The following is a 7,500-nucleotide window of genomic DNA, read 5'->3' as shown; positions in this document are numbered from 1 at the left end:
GAGCCATCGCACTTGCCGGGTGGCAGAGGAAGGACCGGACTATGTACCATAGCGGCCAACGACTCCCAGAGCCGGTAGCGCGGCGTCTGCTCTCAGCCTAAGAGGCTTTTGGGAGTGCTCAGGCAAGGGTCAGCCTGCACCCTTGCTGGCAGCACCCAGGGGGAACCAGGACGCTTGCGTCTCCCGCCTTCATTTTCGACACAAGCGCCTGAGGAGGGACACCACCCCTCCCCTTGTGTCAAGAGACCTCCGCACTGGCCTCTGACTGATTCTTAGAACGGACGGAAAGAGTCGGGCAAGCCTGTCAAAGCTTTGAGCGAATGTCAAAAGCTTTAGACTGCCGCGAACCCTCCGGCTTGCACTGAGACACGAGGTCGATGTGCTAAGCACCCCGGGGCCCCTTTCGCCTGCAGGTCCCGAGCCGCCAACATGTTCTTAGTATCGTGTTCCCCAAACCTGGGTGACGGGCACCACAGGGCGGCAGAGCCATCGCACTTGCCGGGTGGCAGAGGAAGGACCGGACTATGTACCATAGCGGCCAACCACTCCCAGAGCCGGTCGTGCGGGGCTCGAGGTCTGCTCTCAACGTCACATGCTTCTGTGAGTGCTCAGGCAAGGGTCAGACCACATCCTTCCTGGCAGCACCCAAAGCAACCAGGCCGCTCGTGTCTCTCGCCTTCATTTTTCGACACAAGCGCCTGAGGAGGGACGCCACCCCTCCCCTTGCGTCAAGAGACCTCCCCACCGGCCTCTGACTGATTCTTAGAACGGACGGAAAGAGTCGGGCAAGCCTGTCAAAGATTTGAGCGTATGTCAAAAGCTTTAGACTTCCGCGAACTCTCTGGCTTGCACTGAGACCCGAGGTCGATGTGCTCAGCACCACGGGGCCCCTTTCGCCTGCAGGTCCCGAGCCGCCAACATGTTCTTAGTATCGTGTTCCCCAAACCTGGGTGACGGGCACCACAGGGCGACAGAGCCATCGCACTTGCCGGGTGGCAGAGGAAGGACCGGACTATGTACAATAGCGGCCAACGACTCCCAGAGCCGGTTGTGCGGGGCTCGAGGTCTGCTCTCAACATCACATGCTTTTGGATGTGCTCAGGCAAGGGTCAGACCACATCCTTCCTGGCAGCACCCAAAGCAACCAGGCCGCTCGCGTCTCTCGCCTTCATTTTTCGACACAAGCGCCTGAGGAGGGACGCCACCCCTCCCCTTTGCGTCAAGAGACCTCCCCACCGGCCTCTGACTGATTCTTAGAACGGACGGAAAGAGTCGGGCAAGCCTGTCAAAGCTTTGAGCGAATGTCAAAAGCTTTAGACTTCCGCGAACTCTCCGGCTTGCACTGAGACGCGAGGTCGATGTGCTAAGCACCACGGGGCCCCTTTCGCCTGCAGGTCCCGAGCCGCCAACATGTTCTTAGTATCGTGTTCTCCAATCCTGGGTGACGGGCACCGCAGGGAGGCAGAGCCATCGCACTTGCCGGGTGGCAGAGGAAGGACCGGACTATGTACAATAGCGGCCAACGACTCCCAGAGCCGGTTGTGCGGCGTCTGCTCTCAGCCTAAGAGGCTTCTGGGAGTGCTCAGGCAAGGGTCAGCCTGCACCCTTGCTGGCAGCACCCAGGGGAACCAGGACGCTTGCATCTCTCGCCTTCATTTTCGACACAAGCGCCTGAGGAGGGACGCCACCCCTCCCCTTGCGTCAAGAGACCTCCCCACCAGCCTCTGACTGATTCTTAGAACGGACGGAAAGAGTCGGGCAAGCCTGTCAAAGCTTTGAGCGAATGTCAAAAGCTTTAGACTTCCGCGAACTCTCCCGCTTGCACTGAGACGCGAGGTCGATGTGCTAAGCACCACGGGGCCCCTTTCGCCTGCAGGTCCCGAGCCGCCAACATGTTCTTAGTATCGTGTTCTCCAAACCTGGGTGACGGGCACCGCAGGGAGGCAGAGCCATCGCACTTGCCGGGTGGCAGAGGAAGGACCGGACTATGTACAATAGCGGCCAACGACTCCCAGAGCCGGTAGTGCGGCGCCTGCTCTCAGCCTAAGAGGCTTTTGGGAGTGCTCAGGCAAGGGTCAGCCTGCACCCTTGCTGGCAGCACCCAGGGGAACCAGGACGCTTGCATCTCTCGCCTTCATTTTCGACACAAACGCCTGAGGAGGGAAGCCAACCCTCCGTGTGTCAAGAGACCGTCCCCGCCCCGGCCTCCGACTGATTCTTAGAACGGACGGAAAGAGTCAGGCAAGCCTGTTAAGACTTCCGCGAACTCTCCGGCTTGCACTGAGACGCGAGGTCGATGTGCTCAGCACCACGGGGCCCCCTTCGCCTGCAGGTCCCGAGCCGCCAACATGTTCTAAGTATCGTGTTCCCCAAACCTGGGTGACGAGCACCGCAGGGAGGCAGAGCCATCGCACTTGCCGGGTGGCAGAGGAAGGACCGGACTATGTACAATAGCGGCCAACGACTCCCAGAGCCGGTAGTGCGGCGCCTGCTCTCAGCTTAAGAGGCTTTTGGGAGTGCTCAGGCAAGGGTCAGCCTGCACCCTTGCTGGCAGCACCCAGGGGAACCAGGACGCTTGCATCTCTCGCCTTCATTTTCGACACAAACACCTGAGGAGGGAAGCCAACCCTCCGTGTGTCAAGAGACCGTCCCCGCCCCGGCCTCCGACTGATTCTTAGAACGGACGGAAAGAGTCAGGCAAGCCTGTCAAAGATTTGAGCAGATGTCAAAATCTTTTAAGACTTCCGCGAACTCTCCGGCTTGCACTGAGACCCGAGGTCGATGTGCTCAGCACCACGGGGCCCCGTTCGCCTGCAGGTCCCGAGCCGCCAACATGTTCTAAGTATCGTGTTCCCCAAACCTGGGTGACGAGCACCGCAGGGCGGCAGAGCCATCGCACTTGCCGGGTGGCAGAGGAAGGACCGGACTATGTACAATAGCGGCCAACCACTCCCAGAGCCGGTAGTGCGGCGTGCGAGGTCTGCTCTCAGCGGAAGAGGGTTTTGGGAATGCTCAGGCAAGGGCCAGCCTGCACCCTTCCTGGCCGCTCCCACGGGAACCAGGCTACTTGCAATCCTTTCCCCCAATAGCAAGTGCCTTTTGGAGGGACGGCCGGAGTCAACGTGGGGTTTGCCCGCCCTCCAAAGTGTCAAGAGACCGCCGCACAGGCCTCTGACTGATTCTTAGAACAGGCAGCAAGAGTTGGGTAAGTCTGTCGAAATTTGACAAAGTGTCAAAAATTAGACTTCCGAGAGCTCTTGGGCATGCACACAGGCCTGTCATTCAAGTGCTCTGCCCGCGGAACCGTTTTTCGGATGCCTTTCAAAGTGGTCCCGCGCCGCCATTTTGTTCTAAAAATCGTGTTCCCAGAAATCTCCGGGTACCCCGCCAACCTCACTGTGTCACAATGTCAAGTGGCACTGAATGGGTCTGAATTTCAAATTCGACTGCTTCGCTCTGGAACTCGAACCCGGCAAAACCGTTTGGATTTTTCCCGGTCCAGACTTCCGCGGCAGACAAAGTTAAAGTTTTCGGGCTGCAGACTCAAAACGACATCTGGCCAACCGCCGGGCTCAATTCGCCCAGTTCCTCCGGCACTTCGGAACTCATGTTCGGCATGAGTTTTTGAATCTTTCCCGATGCTTCGGCATTTTCCTCCGCTGACACTTAGAATATTTTTCACACTTGGCCGAAAATTTTTCTAAGTTTTTCTGGTTACTGATTTCTTCTTTTCGGGCATTTTTCTAAGTTTTCTTGGTTACTCATTTCTCATTTTCAAACATTTTTCTAAGTTTTTCTGGTTACTGATTTCTTCTTTTTGGGCATTTTTCTAAGTTTTCTTGGTTACTCATTTCTCATTTTCAAACATTTTTCTAAGTTTTTCTGGTTACTCATTTCTCATTTTCAAACATTTTTCTAAGTTTTTCTGGTTACTGATTTCTTCTTTTTGGGCATTTTTCTAAGTTTTCTTGGTTACTCATTTCTCATTTTCAAACATTTTTCTAAGTTTTTCTGGTTACTGATTTCTTCTTTTTGGGCATTTTTCTAAGTTTTCTTGGTTACTCATTTCTCATTTTCAAACATTTTTCTAAGTTTTCTTGGTTACTCATTTCTCATTTTCAAACATTTTTCTAAGTTTTTCTGGTTACTGATTTCTTCTTTTTGGGCATTTTTCTAAGTTTTCTTGGTTACTCATTTCTCATTTTCAAACATTTTTCTAAGTTTTTCTGGTTACTCATTTCTCATTTTCAAACATTTTTCTAAGTTTTTCTGGTTACTGATTTCTTCTTTTTGGGCATTTTTCTAAGTTTTCTTGGTTACTCATTTCTCATTTTCAAACATTTTTCTAAGTTTTTCTGGTTACTCATTTCTCATTTTCAAACATTTTTCTAAGTTTTTCTGGTTACTCATTTCTGCTTTTCCAACGTTTTACTAAGTTTTGCTGGTTACTGAGTTCACACTTTTAAACATTTTCGGGCATTTTTCTACGTTTTTCATGTTACTCATTTAGCACTTTCAGGCACTTTCCTATGCTTTCCTGCTTACTGATTTCACACTTTTAAGCATCTTCGGGCATGTTCCCTAAGTTTTGCAGTTCATTCGTTTGGGACAGTCAGGCAACTTTCCTAAGCTTTCCTGGTAACCGAATTCACATTGTTGAGAACTTTGGAACCCTTCCCTAAGCTGTGCTGGTTACTCACTTTACCTCTTCAGACACTTGCCCCCGTTGTGACAGAGACCACTTCCCGACTCGGGAAATGCACCAAATTCGGCCTGAACTCAGAGGGCAGTCCCCCCTCGAAGGCGTGGAAGTCGGCAGAATCGCCGGGTCAAATCCGGCTGAGCTACCCGGCTTGGAAGCCTCAAAGTCGGTATGAGCTGTCAGGTTCACTCCCATCCCCGTTTGGACCACTTCCCGACTCGGGAAATTCACCAAATTCGGCCTGAACTCAGAGGACAGTCCCCCCTCGAAGGCGTGACAGTCGGCAGAACCGCCGGATCAAATCCGGCTGAGCTACCCGGCCCCGAAGCCTCAAAGTCGGTAAGAGCTGTCAGGTTCACTCCCATCCCCGTTTGGACCACTTCCCGACTCGGGAAATTCACCAAATTCGGCCTGAACTTATACAACAGTCCCCCCTCGAAGGCGTGACAGTCGGCAGAACCGCCGGATCAAATCCGGTTGAGCTACCCGGCTTGGAAGCCCCAAAGTCGGTAAGAGCTGTCAGGTTCACTCCCATCCCCGTTTGGACCACTTCCCGACTCGGGAAATTCACCAAATTCGGCCTGAACTTATACAACAGTCCCCCCTCGAAGGCGTGACAGTCGCTAGAACCGCCGGATCAAATCCGGTTGAGCTACCCGGCTTGGAAGCCCCAAAGTCGGTAAGAGCTGTCAGGTTCACTCCCATCCCCGTTTGGACCACTTCCCGACTTAGGAAATTCACCAAATTCGGCCTGAACTTAGAGGAGAGTCCCCGCTCGAAGGCGTGGAAGTCGGCAGAATCGCCGGGTCAAATCCGACTGAGCTACCCGGCCCCGAAGCCTCAATGTCGGTAAGAGCTGTCAGGTTCACTCCCATCCCCGTTTGGACCACTTCCCGACTCGGGAAATTCACCAAATTCGGCCTGAACTTAGACAACAGTCCCCCCTCGAAGCCGTGGCAGTCGCTAGAACCGCCGGATCAAATCCGGTTGAGCTACCCGGCTTGGAAGCCCCAAAGTCGGTATGAGCTGTCAGGTTCACTCCCATCCCCGTTTGGACCACTTCCCGACTTAGGAAAATCACCAAATTCGGCCTGAACTCAGAGGGCAGGCCCCCCTCGAAGGCCAGGCATTCGGCAGAACCGCCGGGTCAAATCCGACTGTGCTACCCGGCCCCAAAGCCTCAAAGTTGGTATGAGCAGTTAGGTTCACTCCCATCCCCGTTTGGACCACTTCCCGACTTAGGAAATTCACCAAATTCGGCCTGAACTTAGAGGAGAGTCCCCGCTCGAAGGCGTGGAAGTCGGCAGAATCGCCGGGTCAAATCCGACTGAGCTACCCGGCCCCGAAGCCTCAATGTCGGTAAGAGCTGTCAGGTTCACTCCCATCCCCGTTTGGACCACTTCCCGACTCGGGAAATTCACCAAATTCGGCCTGAACTTAGACAACAGTCCCCCCTCGAAGCCGTGGCAGTCGCTAGAACCGCCGGATCAAATCCGGTTGAGCTACCCGGCTTGGAAGCCCCAAAGTCGGTATGAGCTGTCAGGTTCACTCCCATCCCCGTTTGGACCACTTCCCGACTTAGGAAAATCACCAAATTCGGCCTGAACTCAGAGGGCAGGCCCCCCTCGAAGGCCAGGCATTCGGCAGAACCGCCGGGTCAAATCCGACTGTGCTACCCGGCCCCAAAGCCTCAAAGTTGGTATGAGCAGTTAGGTTCACTCCCAAACCCGTTGGGACCACTTCCCGACTTAGGAAATTCACCAAATTCGGCCTGAACTTAGACAACAGTCCCCCCTCGAAGGCGTGACAGTCGGTAGAACCGCCGGGTCAAATCCGGCTGAGCTACCCGATTTGGAAGCCTTCAACACAAAACCCATCCGGCAATGCCACTCAAAAAGGGCCCAAATTCAGAAACACCCCCTTCAATAGGTACCACTTCCTCGGAGACACTACCGGGACACGCTCCCCTCGGCGAAAATTAAGCCCCCACCACTAACTGAAGCCAACCGCAGCCCCAACTTCAACGGAGAAATCAGTAACCAATTCAAAAATGCACTTGGTTACTGATTTGTACTGCTTCAAAAATATTCTAAGTGTCGCTGGTTACTGATTTGTACTGCTCCAAAAATATTCTAAGTGTCACTGGTTACTGATTTGTACTGACTCAAAAATATTCTAAGTGTCGCTGGTTACTGATTTGTACTGACTGAAAAATATTCTAAGTGTCGCTGGTTACTGATTTGTACTGCTCAAAAATATTCTAAGTGTCAGTGGTTACTGATTTGTACTGCTCCAAAAATATTCTAAGTGTCGCTGGTTACTGATTTGTACTGCTTCAAAAATATTCTAAGTGTCAGTGGTTACTGATTTGTACTGCTTCAAAAATATTCTAAGTGTCAGTGGTTACTGATTTGTACTGCTTCAAAAATATTCTAAGTGTCGCTGGTTACTGATTTGTACTGCTTCAAAAATATTCTAAGTGTCAGTGGTTACTGATTTGTACTGCTTCAAAAATATTCTAAGTGTCGCTGGTTACTGATTTGTACTGCTCCAAAAATATTCTAAGTGTCGCTGGTTACTGATTTGTACTGCTTCAAAAATATTCTAAGTGTCGCTGGTTACTGATTTGTACTGCTTCAAAAATATTCTAAGTGTCAGTGGTTACTGATTTGTACTGCTTCAAAAATATTCTAAGTGTCGCTGGTTACTGATTTGTACTGCTTCAAAAATATTCTAAGTGTCGCTGGTTACTGATTTGTACTGCTTCAAAAATATTCTAAGTGTCAGTGGTTACTGAT

The sequence above is a fragment of the Hemiscyllium ocellatum genome (genome assembly GCF_020745735.1).
Source record: "Hemiscyllium ocellatum isolate sHemOce1 chromosome 15 unlocalized genomic scaffold, sHemOce1.pat.X.cur. SUPER_15_unloc_4, whole genome shotgun sequence".
Classification (NCBI taxonomy): domain Eukaryota; kingdom Metazoa; phylum Chordata; class Chondrichthyes; order Orectolobiformes; family Hemiscylliidae; genus Hemiscyllium; species Hemiscyllium ocellatum.
Note: the sequence above shows the minus strand (reverse complement) of the source record.